Below are 22,349 nucleotides of genomic sequence, written 5' to 3' on the forward strand. Positions count from 1 at the left end.
TGAGCCACTGCACCCGGCTGGTATCTACATTTTTAAAGACTCCCGTAATGGTGGCAAACTTGAGGCTCCTGGACATGGAAGGTGAAGAGCGCAAGAAAGCTGCAGGAGAAACCCTAGAGAGGTGGGACAGCTGGGGATCAATGGCTTAGGAATCTGTAAAGAAGGATATTCAGGTTTTTAGAATTTACATAAGGCCAGGCACGGTGGCACACACCTGTAATCCCAGCACTTTGGGAGGCTGAGGCAGGGGGATTGCTTGAGCCCAGGAGTTTGAGACCAGCCTGGACAACATAGGGAGACCCAGTCTCTGTAAAAAATAATTTTAAAATTTTAAAATAAATTCATATAATCTTGGGCTTCCCAGCAGGTAAACAAAAGAATCCTAATTAATCTCAAGTGCAGATCATAAGAGTTTGGAGAAACTGTTTGCACTCCAACATCTATGGAGATGAGTAGCTTTCTAGATTACAAAAATTCTAAATAAAATATAACTTGGATAAAACTTGATTTTTGCACAGTGATACACCTAAAAGAAGCACAACTCTGACTCAAAGGCTTTGAAGACAAATATAGGCAGATCACACAGCGTATCACATGCGATGAGCCGTTCTCAAACATCTTTATCCCTCTCTCCTCTCAACATTTGTTCATCATTTGCTGATATTTATTGAGCACCCAATACATGCTCTGCTCTGGATGCCGGAGCAGCAAACAAGACCCTTTCAGTTCCTGCTACACTACATTCTATAGATAAAAGGCAGACCGGCAAATAGCTAGATCTTGTAGGGTACAGTTACTTTAGATGAAAGGCAGAGGTATCTCTCCCTCGCTCAAAGTATGACCTGAATGACAGAAGAATCCAGCCACACAAAGATGTAAGATAGAGCCTTCTAGGCAGAGGCAACACCTTGTGCAAAGGGCCTGAGGCGGAAATGAAATGAGCCTGGCATGTTTCTGGAGGGAAAGTCAATGTCGTTGGAGTAGGGGTAGCAAGAGGCGGGTGTCAGGAGATCTGCAGCAGCCAGATGACAAGAAAAGGCCTGTCGAAGATCTAGTGTAGAATCATTGTGGACCCCACAGATGACGCAGCATTAGGGATCTATGCTGAAAGTACTCACCTCCAGGTAAGCAGACCCAGGTGCGAAGAGAAAGCTTTGCTTGCCTGTGTATCCAGGCAAATGCTGGATAAATACACTCATACACTTGAAGTTACGATCAAATGTCCAGGGCTGTATCTTTCACCTGTATCTTTCACTTTTTAGTTTTAAAAAATTATTATTTATTTATTTATTTTGAGACAGGTTCTAGCTCTGTTGCTCAGGCTGGAGTACAATGGCACAATCACAGCTCACTGCAGCCTTGAACTCTTGGGCTCAAGCGATCCTCCCACCTCAGCCTTCCTAAATGCTGGGATTACAGGTGAGAGCCACCACTCCCGGTCTTTTATGTTTTTTTTTTTTTTTTTTTTTTTTTTTGCGACAGGTCTCACTTTGTCACTCAGGCAGTAGTGCAGTGGCACAATTTCAGATCACTGCAACCTCCACCTCCTGGGCTCAAGAGATTCTCCTGAATCAGCCCCCGAAAGTAGCTGGGACTACAGTCATGCACTACCACGCCCAGCTGATTTTTGTGTGTTTTTTTGTAGAGGTGGAGTTTTCCCATATTGCCCAGGCTGATTTCAAACTCCTGAGCTTAGGCAATCCGCCCACCTTGGCCTCCCATAGTGCTAGGATTACAGGCATGAGCCACTGTGCTTGACCAGCCTTTTAGTTTTTATGATTGCTTACTTTAACCAAAATTTTTAGTTAACCAACCAACTGCAAATCCTAATTGTATTGAATCTTTTTTTTTTTTTTTTGAGACGGAGTCTCAGTCTGTTGCCCAGGCTGGAGTGCAATGGCGTGATCTCAGCTCACTGCAACCTCCGCCTCCCAGGTTCAGGGGATTCTCCTGCCTCAGCCTCCCAAGCAGCTTGGATTACAGGCACATGATACCACGCCCAGCTAATTTTTTTTTTTTTTTTTTTGAGACAGAGCCTCACTGTGTCGCCCAGGCCGGAGTGCAGTGGCACGATCTCGGCTCACTGCAAGCTCTGCCTCCCGGGTTCACGCCATTCTCCTGCCTGAGCCTCCTGAGTAGCTGGGACTACGAGCGCCCGCCACTATGCCTGGCTAATTTTTTGTATTTTCAGTGAAGATGGGGTTACACTGTGTTAGCCAGGATGGTCTCGATCTCCTGACCTTGTGATCCGCCGGCCTCAGCCTCCTAAAGTGCTGGAATTACAGGCGTGAGCCACCACACCCGGCCAATTTTTGTATTTTTAATAGAGACAGGGTTTCACCATGTTGGCTAGACTGGTCTGGAACTCCTGACCTCAAGTGATCCACCCACCTCAGCCTCCCAAAGTGCTGGGATTACAGGCATGAGCCACCATGCCCAGCTGTATTCGATTTTAGGACTTTACTGTTCTTAAATATTTTGTTGCAAATCACGACATTCACTAATTCCACACGCTTATCAAAACTGGTAGTATTTTTTGAGCCAGTTCCATGCAAATGTCCTCATCCTGCACACATACATGCACATACTCATATTAACAAACATAACTGAAAATTCAACCCCATAAACTTGGCATATAAATTTAGTTCAAGTACAATCAGAGGAAAAAAAAAAACAGATCTGATTTTTAGATATTCTGCTTAACCAATCATAGAATTCAGTCAGAGTGGCCAGGCATGGTGGCTCACGCCTGTAATCCCAGAACTTTGGGAGGCTGAGGCAAGCAGATCACTTGAGTCCAGGAGTTCAAAACCAGCCTGGCCAACATGGTGAAACCCTATCTCTACTAAAAATACAAAAATTAGCCAGGCATGGTGGTGCATGCCTGTAATCCCAGCTACTTGGGAGGGTGAGGCAGGAAAATCGCTTGAACCTGGGAGGCAGGGTTGCAGTGAGCCGAGATCGTGCCACTACACTCCAGCCTGGGTGACAGAGCGAGACTTCATCTAAAAAAAAAAAAAAAAAAAGAATTCAGCCAGAGTAGCATACGTGTATCATCAACCAACTACTATACGAACTATACAAATACTTGGCTCTCTGAGACATGCCAAAAAACAGTATTTTTCCTGATCCATGTGCTCAGCAAAGTTAATCTTGTTGGCGACATTAGCCCTCAATACCAGAAACAAGAATGATGCCAGGGAGGCTAGCAGCAAGTGCTTCCCAAGGGCCTCGCCCTGCCCAGCCTCTGTGTGCTTGCCAACACCAGGGCTGGTGTTCTATCCAGGATGTCTGCTGCCAGTTTGTCTGTAAAAATCTTATCTCTCTTTCAAGTACCACTTGTTCCATGAATCTAAATTTTCCTTGTCCTTAGTGACCACTTGCTTTCCAAGTTTTTAAAAATATATTTTCTGATATTTACAAAATATTGAATGTAACGTATATGTTAATAATTAACTAACATATGTTAATAAAAGTATAATAATAATAAATCCTTAAACCCAGCAAGCAAACCAATAGCTAGAACATCACTAATAACTTTATCTACCTATGGGACCCCTCCTTCTCCCTATCTACTTCCCCTCTAAGGGCAAGATGGCAACACCCTGTTCCTACGCCTGTAGTCCCAGGTACTCAGGATGCAGAGGTGGGAGGATCATTTGAGCCCAGGAGGGCGAGGCTGCAGTGAGCCGAGATTGCACCACTGCACTCCAGTGTAGGCGACAGAATGAGGACCCTGGCTCAAAGAAAAAAAAATGGGGGGACTGGGTGCAGTGGCTCATGCCTGTAATCCCAGCACTTTGGGAGGCTGAGGCAGGCGGATCACCTTCTCTGCTAAAAATACAAAAATTAGTCGGGTGTGGTGTCGTGCACCTGTAATCCCAGCTACTTGGGAGGCTGAGGCAGGAGAATTGCTTGAACCCAGGAGGTGGAGGTTGCAGTGAGCTAGGATCGTGCCACCACACTCCAGCCTGGGTGACACAGTGAGACTCTGTCTCAAAAAAAAAAAAAAAAAAAAAAAAGAATTTAAATCCTGGGTGTTGTGGCTCCCGCCTATAATCCCAGAACTTTGGGAGGCTGAGGCAGATGGATCTCTTGAGCCCAGGAGTTTGAGACCAGCCTGGGTAACATAGAGTGACCCTGTCTCTAGAAAAAAAATACAAAACCTTGTCTGAGTGTGGTGGCGCATGCCTGTAGTCCCAGCTAACTCAGGAGGCTGAGGTGGGAGGATCACCTGAGCCCAGAAAGTCAAAGTGTGGTGGGGCCACGGCACTTCAGCCTGGACAACAGAGCGAGACCTTACCTCAAAACAACCCAAACAAACAAAAAACCTTGTGTTATCATTTTATTATGTTACATAATTTCTTTCCAGATGCTGTTTTTTATTAAGTATCATTTAGATTAAAAAAAAATGCATAGATTTTAAGCATATAGTTTGATGAGTTTGGAAAAGTGTTTACACCTATGGAACCACTACTCCATTGAAAATATGTATCAGCGGGGCGCGATGGCTCACACCTATAATCCCAGCACTTTTCCCAGGCAGGCAGGCCACGAGGTCAGGAGTTCAAGACCAGCCTGGCCAACATAGTAAAACCCTGTCTTTTCTAAAAGTTACAAAAATCAGCCAGATGTGGTGGCACCCACCTGGAGGCTGAGGCAGGAGAATCGCTTGAACCCAGGAGGCAGAGGTTGCAGTGAGCCAAGATGGCACCATTGCACTCCAGCCTGGGTGACAGAGCAAGACTGTGTCTCAAAAATATATATATATCATTTCAGGCTGGGTGCAGTAGCTAACACCTGTAATCCCAGCACTTTGGGGAGCCAAGGTGGGAGGATCACCTGAGCCCAGGAGTTCAAGACAGGCTGGGCAACATAGTGAAACTTCATCTCTGCTAAAAAAAAAAAAAAAAAAAAATTAGCCAGGCCTGGTGGTGCACACCTGTGGCCCCAGCTACCAGGAAGGCTGAAATGGAAGGTTCACTTGAGCCTGGGAGACGGAGACTGTAGTGAGCCGTGACCATGCCTCTGCACTTCAGCCTAGGTGACAAAGCAAGACCCCGTCTCAAAAAAAAAAAAAAAAAAATTTCCATCACCCCAGAAAGTCCTCTGTATCCCTATCAATCAACAAACACCCTCTCCTCTGCCAGAGGCAACCACCATTCTGTTTTCTGTCTCCATAAATTCATTTTGCCTGTTTTAGAATTTCTTATAAATGGAATCACACAATATTTACTGTTTTGTGTCTAGTTTTTGTTGTTTTTCACCATAATGTTTCTGAGATTCATCCATGTTATTGAGAATACCAACAGTTATTTCTTTCTGTTGTGGAGTAGTATTTTATTGTACACTTTATTTACTTGTTTATTTGCTGATGAGTATGTAGGTTGTTTTCAGTTTGAGGCTTTCTTTCTTTTTTTTTTTTTTTTTTTTGAGACAAGGTCTTGCTCTGTCATCCAGGCTGGAGTGCAGTGGTGTGATCATGGCTCACTGCATACAACAGCCCTGACCTCTCTGGCTCAAGCAATCCTCCCAAGTTAGCCTCCCAAAGTGCTGGGATTACAGGTGTGCACCACCATGCCTGGCCACAGGCTTTTAAGAATCATGTTATGGTGAATGTCCTTTTTGTGAAAATCATTTTAAAAATAAGTGTAAGCCAGGCTTGGTGGCTCACACCTGTAATCCCAGCACTTTGGGAGGCCGAGGCGGGCAGATCACAAGGTCAGGAGTTCGATACATAGTGAAACCCCATCTCTACTAAAAATACAAAAAATTGGCATGGTGGCAGGTGCCTGTAATCCCAGCTACTCAGGAGGCTGAGGCAGGAGAATCACTTGAACCTGGGAGGCAGAGGTTGCAGTGAGCCGAGATGGTGCCACTGCACTCCAGCCCAGGCAACAGTGCAAACTCTGTCTCAAAAAAAAAAAAAAAAGTGGCCAGGCGTGGTGGCTCACGCCTGTAATCCCAGCACTTAGGGAGGCCCAGGCGGGTAGATCACGAGGTCAGGAGTTCAAGACAAGCCTGACCAAGATGGTGAAACCCCGTCTCTACTAAAAATAACGAAAATTAGCCAGGCGTGGTGGTGGGCACCTGTAATCCCAGTTACTTGGGAGGTTGAGGCAGGAGAATTGCTTGAGCCTGGGAAGCGGAGGTTGCAGTGATCCCAGATCGTGCCACTGCACTCCAGCCTGAGCGACAGAGTGAGACTCTGTCTCAAAAAAAAAAAAAAAAGTGTATAGAGTGTTATCTCAAATGCATGCTTGTTTATTACTTAGTTTTGTTTGGTTTTGATCCCTGTGGAAATGGCATCATGTTGGCCTATTCTTCTAGGACTTTCCCCTCCCCAGTTTGCATTTTGTTTCCAGATTTAATCTGTTATTACATGGCAGCTGATGTTTTAATGTGGCCCTCATAGGCAGCCATCTTTCTAAACTGTCTATTTTAAGTAATATATCTACATACTCTTTTGGTTTTATATAAAGAAAATCATATCGTCTACAAATAACAACTGTCTTGTTTCTTCCTTTCTAATCTTTATGTTTTGAATTTATTTTTCTTATTATTATCTTGAATGCCAGTACATTTTGGGAATGGCAGCTATACAGTAGTATTCTTGTCTTGCATCCTAATCTTAAAAAGAAACTTCAGATGTTTTAAAATTTATATTGTTGGCCAGGCGCAGTGGCTTACACCTGTAATCCCAGCACTTTTGGAGGCTGAGGCGAGCAGATCACCTGAGGGTCAGGAGTTGGAGACCAACCTGGCCAACATGGTGAAACCCCGTCTCTACTAAAAATACAAAATTAGCTGGGCATGGTGGCTCACATCTGTAATCCCAGCTACTTGGGTGGCTGAGACAGGAGAATCTCTTGAATCTGGTAGGTGGAGGTTGCAGTGAGCCAAGATCACGCTGCTGCACTGCAGCCTGGGCAAAAAGAGTGAGACTCCATCTCAAAAAATAAATAATTAATTAATTAATTAATCAATTAAAAGTTATATTGTTGTTTGTGTATATTCTCTTTATCTGGTTAAAGTTTTCTTTTAGTCTACTAAAGTTTTTTGTGGGTTTTTTAATTAAAATGAGTAGGAAATTTTATCAACACTTTTTCTGCATCCATTGAGATTATTAAATCTGTTGATTTATTGAATTTATTGACTTCTCAATCTATTGCTCCAGTGAATGACTGCCCGGAGTTACTTAAATTCGAGATTAAGGGCAGGCACAGTCCTCCAGACTACCATGTCAGCCCAAGACTTCTGACATCATCATTTCAGGGGTCCCAGGGCCATTCTCAGACCAACCAGCTACAAATTCTGGGGTCTGAACTCCTTCAGGTTCACTAGAACAATGCATAGAACTCAGGAAAGTGCTGTACTTACTATTACAGTTTTGTTATAGCAAAAGGATAGAAACAGAACCAGCTCACAGAAGAGATGCAAAGGGAAGAATCTGGAATTGGGAGGTTTTCAAACAGAAAGCATTTGTGTCCTCAGGGATGCAATCCCCTCTTTGCATCAATGTGTGAAAACATGCAGGGCATTGCCAACCCAGGACACCCACCTAAACTTTGGTGTCCAGCATTTTGATTGAGGCTTCATTATATAGCCATAAATGTTTGAGTTACTGCTCATGTGGTTGATCTCAATCTTCAACAATGTACACACCCCCTCTCCCTCTCCCTGCCAAGATCTGGCTGATTTCAGTGGCCCAAAGCCTTAATCCTCCAATCATATGATTGGCCTTTCTGGCATGGTCAGCCTCCACCCTGAATCATTTCATTAGCATGAACTATATGGTGCCATCCAAAGGGTCCACTAGAGTCACCTCATTAGCATGAACTAGCAGGTGTATCCAAAAAGCCCACCATGAGTAACGAAGACACTCTTATTACTCAGGAAATTTCAAGGGTTTGGAGGTTAACTCTCAGATGGTGAGACAAAGACCAGACCTATCTTTGAGTATAGTTAATTCTTCATGACATATACAGATTTTATGATATCAATCCATCCTTGCATTCCAGGAATAATATGACATTATCTTTTTAAAACATGGCTAGATCTATTTTGCTAATCATTAAAAGGACTTTGCACCTATGTTTGTGAATGAGCTTGGCTTATGATTTTTCTCTTATCGATCTTGCCTTGTTTTTAAATTAAAATTATACTGAGCTCATAGAATGAGTTGGAGGGTGTTCTCTTTCTTTCTGTGTGCTGGAAGAATTTTGTTAGATTGGAAAATTTCTCTCGTGGAAGTTTTGAGGAATTCACCTGTAAAACCCTCAGAGCCTGTGTGTTTTGTTGTGGTAAGATTTTTAATATTATTTTAATTTCTGTAATAATTGTAGGACTATTCAAGCTTTCTATTTCTTCTTGAGTCAGCATGATTATATTTTTCTAGAAATTTGTCTATTTCATCTAATTTTCAAATATATCAGCATAAAACTGTTTATTCCTTTATTTTTAAAATCTCTGCTGTATTTGTAGTTAAAAATGTTCTGCTGAGTTTATGGTTAAATATTTGTGCCTTTTTTTTTTTTGAGCAATATAGTGCACCAGAGATAGGTCTATTTTATTAGTCTTTTCAAAGGGCCAGCATATGGCTTTGTTGATTTTATCTACTGTATGGTATTCTTCTCCCTGTTAATTACCTGCTCTTTTTTTATTACCTTCTCCCTTTCCTTTATTTGGATTTATGTTTTTCCCCCATTACTTTGTTAGTTGAAGTTAACTTAGTAGTTTCAGACTGTATTCTTTGCAAATATATGTATTTATATGTATGCATTTCCCTCTGAGTGCAGCTTTCACTATAATATGCTAGTTCTAAATAATATTTTAAAAATTATTGTTCTGAGTATTTCTAGATTTGTATTTGAGCCATGAATTATTTAGAATTCTGTTTTTAAATTTCAGTACACAAGAACTTCATAATTTATCTTTTTACTATTGACTTCTACTTAATCACATTTTGTTTAAAGAATGTGATGGATGTGATACTAATTTTTTGAAATTTGTTGAGATGTGCTTTATGACCTCAGATCTGATTAATTTTTGTAACCACTCCATGTGTCCTTAAGAAGAATGGGCCAGGCGCAGTGGCTCATGACTATAATCCCAGGACTTTGGGAGATCGAGACAGGCAGATCACGAGGTCAGGAGATCGAGACCATCCTGGCTAACATGGTGAAACCCCGTCTCTACTAAAAATACAAAAATTAGCCAGGCATGGTGGCGGGCACATGTAATCCTAGCTACTCGGAAGGCTGAGGCAGGAGAATCACTGGAACTCGGGAGGCAGAGGTTGCAGTTAGCCAAGATTGTGCCACGGCACTCCAGCCGGGGTGACAGAGCGAGACTCCATCTCAAAAGAAAAAAAAGAAGAATGGATATTCTCTAATGATTGCTTTTAGGGTTTTATATATGTTCATTACATCAAAGTTGTTAATCAAATTGTTCAAATATATTCATTTATTCTTTTTTTTTTTTTTTTTGAGATGGAGTCTTGCTCTTGTCATCCAGGCTGGAGTGCAATGGCACAATCTAAGCTCACTGCAACCTCTGCCTCTTGGGTTCAAGTGATTCTCCTGCTTCAGCTTCCTTAGTAGCCGGGATTACAGGTGCCTGCCACCATGCTTGGCTAATTTTTTTGTATTTTTAGTAGAGATGGGGTTTCACCATATTGGCCAGGCTGGTCTTGAACTCCTGACCTCTGGTGATCCGCCCACCTCAGCCTCCCGAAGTGCTGGGATTACAGGTGTGAGCCACTGTGCCAGGCCTATTTATTGATTCTTTTTTGCTGCTTGACCTACCAATTATTGAGAAAAAAACATGGTGGATTTGTCAATTTCTATTACTTTTTTTTTTTTTAAAGACAGATTCTCACTCTGTTGCCCAGGCTGGAGTGCAGTGGCGCGATCTCGGCTCACGGCAGCCTTCACCTCCCAGCGAGGTGGAAGGTTCCCGGCTGGAACCTTCCAGCAATTCTCCTACCTCAGCCTCCCAGGTGGCTAGGATTACAGGCATGCACCACCACACCTGGCTAATTTTTGCATTTTTAGTAGAGATGGGGTTTCACCATGTTGGCCAGGCTGGTCTTGAACTCCTGACCTCAGGTGATCTGCCAGCCTTAGCCTCCCAAAGTGCTAGTATTACAGGCGTGAGCCACCGTGCCTGGCCTCTATTACTTTTTTATGTATATGGTGTGACACATTTTTATTAGGTGCACATACATTTAGAATTATTATGTCTTCTTGGTGACATGAAAATTTCATTTTTACATAGGAACCTTTTCTGTCTTAGAGTCCTTGTGTGTGCGTCATACTGATGTAGTTATGCCAGTTCTCTTTTGTTTAATATATTTTTGGTGTCTTTTCCCCACCTTTTGCTTTCAACTTTTCCATGTCCTTTTGCTTTAGATGTCTCCCTAATAGGGTTTATCCAAGGATGATAATGTCTGCTTTTTAACTCAGTGAGTTTGCCCCATTTATATTTTGGGGGACGATTAATACTGTAATATGTAAGTTTCCAACATCTCACTGTGGGGGATACTGGAAAGTATGAGTATTAAGATCATATATCTTTTCCAGTAATCAAAGCACATGATGTGGCAATTCAGATAGGTTGGTTGTCTTGACTCTTCTTCAATAGAATTAACAGTTTTGGATCTTGAGAAAATGTTATTTTCTGGTTAAGTATGGGGTAAAATGAAATCTTTGGGAAATTAGTGAATTCTCATGATTTCTCAAAGCTTTTCTTGGGTAACTCCAAGAGGCAGCATGGTGGAGAGAAAGCATGGACTCCAGTGCTGCATTCTCTAGCTGCATGATTTGGAGTAAATTCCTTATCTCAGTGACTCTGTATCTCCATCTTGAAATTGAGAATAATCACGCCGGCCTGAGATTTCTTACCATGTGAATGGAAGCACGTGGCGCATAGCAGGCACTGAATGAATGCGCCCATGTCCACTCTCCCTCCTCTTTCTAGGGCTGTGGCCTTGGTGATGTCAAGAACATTTTGTAAATATTACAAGTAAGATAAGGCATTGTGATTATTACTTGTTAAAATCACTTTGTTTCCTGACTTAGGTGATTCATTGCAACCCAAAGAAAATTTTGTGTTGTGTTCTGGCTGGCAAAACCTTTGCAAACAACGAATGCGTCTTTTCACCAGCCTATTCTGCATTGGTGGGATGTCAGTCTATACCCACATCAATTTCAGGTAATAACAAGTGTGTGAGCTTTCTGAAGCTTTTTGTTTACTTATTTGTTTTAGGGTCATTCAAGTGTGACTAGTGTAGTAGCATTGCATTCTCGAGAATTCACAGAGATCGAAACACAGATATGAAATAGGGCCAGAAAGAATAAGGCGTTCCCAATGTGTGAGAGTAAAAAAAAGCACAAGAAAGCGAAAACATTCAATGTCTGCATCCTGTATAGATGAGAAACTTAGCAGTATCCTCTTTTCTGGATTTTTTGGACCAATCTTATGCTGATAAAACAGGGTCTTGCTACTTTCCCCTCATTTTTATCATCTTCAAACATTCTGAGAGCCTACAGGAAAAGAGGCAAACAGGTTTGATGTGACTGGTCATTTGGCCAAAGGTATTTTACTCTGTGCTCAGCATTTTGGTTCGTTCATGCTCTCTAGCAGTTCGGAATCTAAAAAGGAAAGATTGATAGAGGAAGTGTGAAAATGCATACGCAATGTGGGAAACCAGGCCATGAACTTGAGTTTTTAAATGCATGGTATGAGGCCGGGCTCGGTGGCTCATGCCTGTAATCCCAGCACTTTGGGAGGACGAGGTGGGCAGATCACCTGAGGTCAGGAGTTCGAGACCAGCCTGTCCAATATGGTGAAATCCCGTCTCTACTAAAAATACAAAAATTAGCCGGGCGTGGTGGCAGGCGCCTGTAATCCCAGCTACTCATGAGGCTGAGGCAGGAGGATCGCTTGAACCTAGGAGATGGAGGTTGCAGTGAGCCGAGATAGTGCCATTGCACTCCAGCTTGGGGGACAAGAGTGAGACTTCGTCTCAAATAAATAAATAAATGCATGGTATGGTTTGGCTAAGTTGGAAACCATGGGATAATCTGGAATGGTTTATTAGAGAGGCTAATAGTGGGGAGGTAGGTACCTAGAACCTTGGGCTAGAGATGACTGACCCTTTCTGGCTGTGTGATCTTGGGCAAACTGCTTCACTTCTCTGTGCCTCAATGTCCTCCATCATGAAGAGAGAATATAGGGTGCCTTCTTTGTAGGGTAGTTGTAAGGATGAAAGGAGTTGGTATATATAAAGTACCTATCTCAGTCTAGGGCTTCTCAGCCAGCATGCAGGGTATATGGGCTTCAAATGGATGAAAAAGGTGCTGATCCCAGGTAACTGGCTGTGAGCATCCTCATCTGCTTACCCCAGAGGAGTGTGTCCCCCAAAACATTGCATTTTCTTTTCTTTTCTTTCTTTCTTTCTTTCTTTCTTTCTTTCTTTCTTTCTTTCTTTCTTTCTTTCTTCTTTCCTTTCTTTTTCTTTCCTTTTTTTTTTTTTTTTTGAGACAGAGTTTCACTCCTGTCGCCCAGGCTGGAGTGCAGTGGTGCAATCTTGGCTCACTGCAACCTCCGTCTCTCAGGTTCAAGCGATTCTCCTGCCTCAGCCTCCCACGTAGCAGGGATTACAGGTGTCCACCACCACGCCCGGTTAATTTTTTGTATTTTTAGTAGAGATGGGGTTTTGCCATGTTGTCCAGGCTGGTCTCAAACTCCTGACCTCAGGTGATCTACCCGCCTCAGCCTCCCAAAGTGCTGGGATTACAGGCGTGAGCCTCCGCGCCCAGCCAAACACTGCATTTTCTGTGAAGGCCATGATATGACAGAGCTTGGAGGGCACTACCAGGCCTGATTCTCTGGGCCTGAGGGTGCGGCTGTCTCGGCAGTGGAATGTATTGATGTGGCAAGACAAGGTCCTTGTTAAGAGTTTGAATTTGGGCTTTTGACTTCAGAGGTTTTCGAGCTTTTACTGAATCTGTTGGCAGCACAAGTATTCAACACTGTGAGCACAACTAAGACCAAAAGCAACTGAAGTGATTTGTGCCTTTCCTAATATCAACAGTTAAAATACAGTTTGCATTAAACATGTGAAAGATTCTTCTGTGTAAACATTTGTACTAGGGGCTAAATTCCTATGCCCTTTGTCCATCTCTCAGATAGAGTAAAAAGCTGCCACACCTTGAAATGGGTGATTTTGTGGAGTGGCTGACTTTATGCTGCCCTGCCTGTCACATGACCAGTGGCTCTAGGGATTTGGACTGAACGTGCTTGGTGGAATGAGTAAGCAGAATATTGGTCAGCACAGAAGGTGAGGTGGGCACACCAGGGCTCCTGACGCTGATCTTTGTACTTTTGTGTATGTTTGACAATTTCTATAATTAAAAGGTTTTTTTTAGAATGTGCTTGGATAATTAAAAGACTCATATATAAAATAAAGTATGATATCCAATCATGATTAACTCTGTTATTTATATTCTTATGAACATTTCTGGCCAGACATGGTGGCTCATAACTGAAATCCCAGCACTGTAGGAGGCTGAGACAGAAAGATCACTTGAGGCCAAGAGTTCGAGACCAGCCTGGGCAATATGGTGAGACCTTGCCTTAGTCCATTCTCATGCTGCTAATAAAGAGATACCGGAGACTGGGTAATTTATAAAGGAAAGGGGTTTAATTGACTCACAGTTCAGCATGGCTGAGGAGGCCTCAGGAAACTTGCAATCATGGTGGAAGGGGAAGCAAACATGTCCTTCTTCATGTGGCAGCAGCAAGGAGAAGTGCCGAGGAAAAAGGGAAAAGCCCCTTATAAAACCATCAGCTCTCGTGAGAACTCACTCACTATCATGAGAACAGCAGCGTCGGGGTAATCACCCCCTCATTAAATTACCTCTAACTGGTCCCTCCCACAACACTTGGGGATTATGGGAACTAGCATTCAAGATGAGATTTGGGTGGGGACACAGCCAAATCATATCAGACCTCATTTCTATAGAATAAAAATAGGAAATTCACCAGGAGTGGTAGTTCATGCCTGTAGTCCCGGCTACTCCAGAGACCAAGGCAGGAGGATCGTGTGAGCACAGGAGGTCAAGGCTGCAATGAGCTATGATCACCCACTGCATGTTAGCCTGAGCAACAGAGCAAGACCCTGCCTCAAAAAAAAAAAAAAAAAAAAAAGCAATAAATCATGAGTTAAGTTTCAGGGGTAGCTAGTTAATAATTAAAAATAGCAGCATCGGACATTTACACACTTGTACTTACATAAGATAGGTACACGGCAAATATTATCTCATAGAATTCTTACCACAACCCAATGATATAGGTGCTTTATCACCCCCACTTTATGGACGAGGAGACTGAGGCACGGAGTAACCCATCCAAGGCCACATAGCCAATAAGTGACAGAAGCGGGATTCAAACCCAGGCCAACCCGCCCCCGTAGTCTATGCTCTTAGACCAGATAGGGCTGTACCACAGTTTAGCTTTGCCCCTAGTATGCGGCCAAAATTTGATCTTCGGCTTTGGTGTTGGGAAGGGAGCCAGGTACCGACCTCAGCACCGTTTCTGGCTTCTTTGAACTTGTGTGTACGATTTGCCGAAGCCACCGCCGTAGTCAGCTTAATGTCAGGATCATAAATAAGAATACAATTAGGATATTGTGTTAATAATAGGTATATTCTCTTTCAAAATATAGGTAAGTATTTTAGATGCTCCTTGAAGAAAATATATTCTGTGTGCTCTTACCTTAAAATTCTACCATTCAGGGCTAGGCACGGTGGCTGATGCCAGCCTGGGCAACATCGTGGGACTCTGTCTCTACTAAAACAATTTTTTATAGCTGGACATGGTGGTGTGTGCCCGTAGTCCCAGCCACTTGAGAGGCTGAGCTGGGAGGATCGCCTGGGCCCAGGAGGTTCAGGCTGCAGTGAGCCATGATCATGCCACTGCACTCCAACCTGGGTGACAAAGTGAGATCTTGTCTCTCAAAAAATAAAACATAAAACATACAAATTCTGTCAGTCAGCTGAAGAAATAGGTAATTATAATTGTGAGAAAAAAATGCTGCCATAACTGATGATGGTGAGAGATGTTAATTTTACATGCAAAAGCAATTATTAAAACATTCAAATGGTAAATAAATACAGAATATGAATAGTGAGAGTGTATTAGCTAGATAACTTTAAGAAGGACATTGTGCCAACAAAGGTTCATAAAAATGTAAATAATTGATAAGGCAGGATAAGAGAAATTAGATTATATCATAATTCCAATTGTGGAATCATTTAAGTGATTTATATTTATAACATTAAACAAAACCTTTAAGAACGATATAGAATTTATAGTTAAATCCATTTAGGTTATCCGTCTTTCAAGTAAATGCCCTGTTTGAGAAGTCTTCATGTCTTGTAGGATGAATTAAAAGCAGAACATCAACATTTCACAAACAGGACCAGCCTCAGTGGCTCACACCTATAATCCCAGCACTTAGGGAGGCCGAGGCGGGCAGATCACTTGAGCTCAGGAGTTTGAGACAAGCCTGGGCAATATGGCAAAACTCCATGTCTACAAAAAATAAAAAAATTAGCCAGGAGTGGTGGCGTGCACCTGTAGGTAGTCCCAGCTATTCAGGAGGTTTGAGGGGAGTGGATCACCTGAGCCAGGGCAGGTCAGGGCTACAGTGAGCTGTGATTGTGCCACTTGCACTCCAGCCTGGCCAATAGAGTAAGACCCTGTTTCAAAACGAATTTTGTTCGAAAAGAGAAAAAATACCCAAATTCTTGTATAAAAAATCAATGGCAAATTATCTTCTATTTAGACATAATAAAGAATACACAAAGTGTGAAGAAATGAAGACTATGTTAGAGAAAAGTGAGAAATACTAAAACCATTTTGCTCTTCTGTCATCAATTGAAAGTTAAATTTTTTTTTTTTTTTGAGACTGAGTCTCGCTCTGTCACCCAGGCTGGAGTGCAGTGGTGTGATCTCAGCTCACTGCAAACTCTGCCTCCCGGGTTCAAGTGATTCTCCTGCCTCAGCCTCCCGAGTAGCTGGGATTACAGGCGTGTGACACCACGCCTGGCTAATTTTTGTATTTTTTGTATTTTATTTATTTATTTATTTTTTTAGACAGAGTCTTGCTCTTGTTGCCCAGGCTGGAGTGCAATGGGGTGATCTCAGCTCACTGCAACCTCCGCCTTCCGGGTTCAAGTGATTCTCCTGCCTCAGCCTCCCAAGTAGCTGGGATTACAGGCATGCACCACCACACCCGGATAATTTTGTATTTTTAGTAGAGACAAGGTTTCATCATGTTGGCCAGGCTGGTCACAAACTCCTGACCTCAAGTGATCTGCTCACCTTGGCCTCCCAAAGTGCTGGGATTACAGGAATGAGCCACTGAGCCCAGCCTGTAAACATTCATTTAATATTGTAACTGTGCCTGTAAGATTGATATGGACCAGTGTGGTGGCTCATGCCAGTAATCCCAGCACTTTGGGAGGCCCAGGCGGGTGGATCACCTGAGGTCAGGAATTCAAGACCAGCCTGGCCAACATGATGAAACCCCATCTCTACTAAAAATACAAAAATTAGCCGGGTGTGGTGGCACACGCCTGTAATCCCAGCTACTCAGGAGGCTGAGGCAGAAGAATGGCTTGAACCCAGGAGGTGGAGGTTGCAGTGAGCTGAGATGGCACCACCACACTCCAGCCTGGGTGATAGAGTAGGACTCCGTTTCAAAAAAAAAAAAGTTATCTTAAAAATTATAAAATTTGGCTGGGTGCGGTGGCACATGCCTGTAATCCCAGCACTTTGGGAGGCTGAGGCAGGCAGACCACGAGGTCAGGAGTTCGAGACCAGCCTGGTCAACATGGTGAAATCCCTTCTCTACTAAAAAATACAAAAATTAGCTGGGCGAGGTGGCACGCACCTGCAATCCCAGCTACTAGGGAGGCTGAGGCGGGAGGATCAGTTGAATCCAGGAGGCAGAGGCTACAGTGGGCCAAGAGCGCACCACTGAACTCCAGTCTGGGCAACAGAGTGAAAGCCTATCTCAAAATAATAATAATAATAAATAAATAAATAAAAATAAAAATAAAAAAGTAATCAACATGAGATAGATCTAAGGTCAGAAGGTAAAGAGCGTGGGATCAGGATGACCACAAGCCAAGTAACAGTTGGCATAAAAAACAAAAAATCCAAAAATCCAATACTTCGAACTACCTTGGGAAGGTAAATCTTCCTATGTGTTTTGTATCAATCAAACATTCATGGAATGTTATACCAGTAGGGGCTGCCAATGACATGTAGACACTGCACACAGTGGAGAACCAATTATAAAAATGGAGGATTTTTCTAGCGAATAGTTAAATGAACCGGAATAGTTTCATCAATAAAAGAGCTGACTAAAAGATATCCTGATTACTTTTTCAAGAATGTGAAGGGTTTTTAAAATAGAAGGGTTTTTATATGCAAAACATATATTCTCCATGTCTATGGAGGTCTGAAAAAGACTTTTATTTATTTATTTATTTAGAGAAAGGGTCTGGATGGGGCATGGTAGCTCACCCCTGTAATCCCAGTACTTTGGGAGACCAAGACAGGAGGATCAACTGAGCCCAGGAGTTCGACCAGCCTGGGCAACGTGGGAAGACCCTGTCTCTAAAAAAGAAAAAAATAAGATAATAAAATCAAGAGACAGGGTCTCACTCTGTCACCCAGGCTGGAGTGCAGTACTGTGATCACGGCTTGCTGAATCTTAACCTCTGGGCTCAAGTGATCCTCCCTTCTCAGCCCCACTGAGTAGCTGGGACTACAGGTATGCGCCACCACGCTTCACTAACTTTTTAATTTTTTGTAGAGGTTGGTGGGGGGGGTGCTCTCACTATGTTGCCCAGGCTGGTCTTGAACTCCTGGCCTCAAGTGATTATCCTGCCTTGGCCTCCCAAAGTGCTGGGATTACAGGCATGAGCCACAGCACCCACCCTAAGAAAAAGCTTTTAAATGAAATCACACTTCTGGCCGGGCGTGGTGGCTCACGCCTGTAATCCCAGCATTTTGGGAGGCCCAGGTGGGCGGATCATCTGAAGTCAGGAGACCAGCCTGGCCAACATGGTGTAACCCTGTCTCTATTAAAAATACAAAAATTAGCCAGGCATGGGGGTGCACGCCTGTAATCCCAGCTGCCAGGGATGCTGAGGCAGGAGAATTGCTTGAATCTGGGAGGCGTAGGTTGCAGTGAAAGAAAAGAAAGAAAGAAAAAAGAAATCACACCGCTTAGGGAAGATTTTGGGGCCCACAAGCATTGATCAATCTAAAGACACACGGTGAGTTCAGGTTATTTTCCAGGCACTGTGCTAGGCAGTGGGAACAAATGAGCAAGTGGGAGCTACCCCTCGTCAGAGCCCCTGCCCCAGCCATGGGCTCTCCACAGGCCTAGGGCCCAGCCATACCAAAATATCAGAGACCTAAAAAATTGTAGTGTGATTATTTTCTATTAAGTGGCTACTTAATAGTAAAACAACAACAACGACAAACATCGCAGCTCTCCCGGCAAGATGGTGAAGGGACAAGGCTGGAGTGACTCGGGGGCATCTTTCTCACCAGGACCTCACCACACTGGATATTGAGGTCCACCAAGTTGCCTCTACTTTTACACGAAGTTATCAGCAGACAAGCCATGATGAACTGGGCATGCTCATGGAAAATCCACAGCTGTGAAAGCTATTTCTGGAGTTCACACTGTCAAGTTCAAAAATGTACTGGAAAGAACCACAGAATCCACCTTGGGTAGGCTGAGGCCAACATTTATAAATCTGATGACTCAAGTTGTCCTTGGCCAGAATGTGCTACACTCTGTGGAGGTAGTACACCTGATGCCTTTCCTACACGCATTCCAGGGACCTAAGGGAACTTCAAATGAATCAGAGGTGTTGCATTTGTTGACTGTCCTGGCCGTGATGTTTTGAGCTACTATGATGAACAGGGCAGCATTGACAGATGCTGCTCTTCGTTGACAGCTGGTAATGAACTTTGTACTCAGCCTCAGACTTCTTCTGAACATCTAGTTGCCATAGACAAAAAGCTTAAACATATTTTTATTCTACAAAAATAAGATTTTTAAAAAGATTTGCAGCTGGGCATGGTGGCTGACGTCTGTAATCCCAGCACTTTGGGAGGCTGAGGCAGCAGGATCACTTGAAGTCAAGAGTTCAAGACCGGCCTGGCCAACATGGTGAAACCCTGTTTCTACCAAAAATACAAAAATTAGCCGTGCGTGGTGGCGGGCGCCTGTAATCCCAGCTGCTTGGGAGGCTGAGGCAGGAGAATCGCTTGAACCCGGGAGGTGGAGACTGCAGTGAGCCGAGATCATGCTGCTGCGCTCCAGCCTGGGCAACAGAGCCTCATGAGACTCTATCTCAAAAAAAAAATAAAATAAAAAGATTTGCCTTTTTTTAAATCTTATTTATTTGTTTATTTATTTATTTATTTATTTATTTGAGATGAGGTCTTGCTCTATTGCCCAGGCTGGAGTACAGTGGGGTGATCACTCACTGCAGCCTCGACCTCCCTGGGCTAAAACAATCCTCCCACCTCAGCCTCTGGGGTTTCGAGGACTACAGGTGCAGGCCACCATGCCCAGCTACTTTTTGTATCTTTTTTGGTAAAGACAGAGTTTTACCATGTTGCCCAGGCTGGTCTCAAACTCCTGGGCTCAAGCCATCCTCCCGCCTCGGCCTCCCAAAGTGCTGGGATTACAGGTGTGAGCCACTATGCGTGGCTCTTATTTTATTTTTTATTGATATATAACAGCTGTACATATTTTTGTGGTATATGTGATAATTTGATACTTTCATATAACAAAATTAGAGTAACTGGGATCTCCATCACATTAAATGTTTTTCTTTTTTTATGCTAGGGTACAAAATAAAATAGATACAGTAAGAGTCAGCCAGGCTAAAGAACAGTATGAATAGGTCCTTGCATTTTTTGCACAAGGTGCAGTAGCTGAAAGACTTCCTATTGAAACGATTTCAATTTCTGCTCAGCAAAAAATACAATATTGAAGTTGTCTATGCATATGTAGTAAAAAAATTTTTTTTTCAGCCCCTCCGAGATAATACTTTGGAACCCCAATTTATTATCACTGGGTCCTTTAATGTCAACAAATCTGCTATGAGGTTGATGATCCTAAGATGGCTGTAGCCAGCTGGGCACGGTGGCTCACATCTGTAATCCCAGCACTTTGGGAGGCCAAGGCTAGCAGATTGCTTGAGTCCAGGAGTTCGAAACCAATCTGGGTAACACGGCAGAACCCCGTTTCTACAAAAAAGTACAAAAATTAACTGGGCGTGGTGGCGTGCCCCTGTAGTTCCAGCTACCTGGGAGGCTGAGGTGGGAGGATCACCTGAGCCCAGGAGGTTGAGGCTATAGTGAGCCATGATCACCCCACTGTGTTCCAGCCTGGGTGACAGAGCAAGATCTTATCTCAAAAATAAATAAATAAATATATTTTTTAAAAAGAGGGTATAGCTGGTGATAGTATTTGAAAATGGGTATTAAAATTGGGGAGGAGATTAAAGTCAGACCTGGTATTGTTCTGAAGGTAGTGAAGGAAAACTCATGTGTGAACCAATCTTTTCCAAAATTGTTTCACTTTTTGCAGAACACAATGACCTTCGGCATGCACCTCCAGGGAGTCTTACCGTAGTTGGAACAAAAATTGACCCAACATTGTGCTAACCTGACATAATGGTGGGGCAGGTGCTTGGTGCAGTTGGAGTTTTACCTGAGATCTTCACTGATAGGTTTGGGTCTCTGTCCCCATGAAATCTCAGGTTCAATTGCAATCCCCAGTGTTGGAGGTGGGGCCTGATGGGAGGTGATTGGATCCTGGGGGCGGATTTCCTGCTGATTTCCCTGTTTGGTGCTGTTCTTGTGATAGAGTTCTCACGAGATCTGGTTGTTTAAAAGTGTGTGGCATCTCTCCACTCTCCTTCTTGCCCTTGCTCCAGCCATGTGACATGCCTGCTCCCTCTTTGCCTTCCACCATGATTGTAAGTTGCCTGAGGCTGCAGAACTGTGAGCCAATTAAACCCCTTTTCTCTATAAATTACCCAGTCTCAGATATTTCTCTTTTCTTTTTCTTTCTTTCTTTTTTTTATTTTTATTTTTTATTTTTTGGAGAGAGTCTTGCTCTATCCCCCAGGCTGGAGTGCAGTAGCGTGATCTTGGCTCACTGCAACCTCCGCTGCCCGGGTTCAAGCGATTCTCATGCCTCAGTCTCCCAAGTAGCTGGGACTACAGGCGTGTGCCACCATGCCTGGTTAATCTGTGTATTTTTAGTAGAGACAGGGTTTCACCATGTTGGCCAGGCTGGTCTTGAAATTGACCTCAGGTGATCCGCCAGCCTCAGCCTCCCAAAGTGCTGGGATTACAGGCATGAGCCACTGCGCCAGGCTAGGTATTTCTTTATAGCTGTGCAAGAACGGACTAATATATTCATAGAACTGGAAATTACCTATATCCTACTTGGACGGCTTCTAGGTGTACGCACAGGAGACACAGGCCGGGCACGTGGCTCACGCCTGTAATCCCAACATTTTGGGAGGCCGAGGCGGATGGATCATAAGATCAGGAGTTAGAGACCAGCCTGGCCAAAATGGTGAAACCCACGTCTCTACTAAAAATACAAAAATTAGCCGGGCGTGGCTGGCGGGCGCCTGTAATTCCAGCTACTCGGGAGGCTGAGGCGGGAGTATTGTTTGAACCCGGGAGGCGGAGGCAGTGAGCCGAGATCGTGCCCCTGCACTCCAGTCTGGGCGACAAGAGCAAGACTCTGTCTCAAAAAAAGAAAAATAAAAAAAGGAGAGACAAAAAGGCAGCAGCTGTCTGAGAACGAAGTGCTCACGCGGAACACAGGGTCTCTTATCCACAGAAGAAAGCGTTAGTGCAGTCAAGGGTGATGTGGGTAAAATAGTTCTGACTAATTCTGTGTACACAGAAGTAGAAGAAAATATTGCTTTTAGCCAAAGGGTTGAGAAACACGGGCGTTTCATTGGTTCAAGTCAGCTAGAAGAGGACTGACCATCAAGCTGATGGTCAGTTAAATAATATATTGGGTTGACGTCAGAACTTTTCTTAGCAACCTAGGAGTATATTTTCAAAGCAATAATGGGGAATAAATTTCACAGCTCATTACCTTAGTAGAAACTGTTAGGTTATTCTCATTTTTTGTGTGTGATAAAAATTTAACCTCTGCTGGGTGCAGTGGCTCACGCCTGTAATCCCAGCACTTTGGGAGGCTGAGGTGAGTG

The 22,349-nt window shown here is 43.5% G+C and overlaps 1 pseudogene; it reads left to right on the forward strand.

Moving 5' to 3' along the window:
• Nucleotides 1-47: 47 nt before the first annotated feature.
• LOC100586762 lies at nucleotides 48-22,119 on the forward strand (annotated as a pseudogene).
• Nucleotides 22,120-22,349: the final 230 nt, after the last annotated feature.

The sequence above is a fragment of the Nomascus leucogenys genome, chromosome 24, assembly GCF_006542625.1.
Source record: "Nomascus leucogenys isolate Asia chromosome 24, Asia_NLE_v1, whole genome shotgun sequence".
Classification (NCBI taxonomy): domain Eukaryota; kingdom Metazoa; phylum Chordata; class Mammalia; order Primates; family Hylobatidae; genus Nomascus; species Nomascus leucogenys.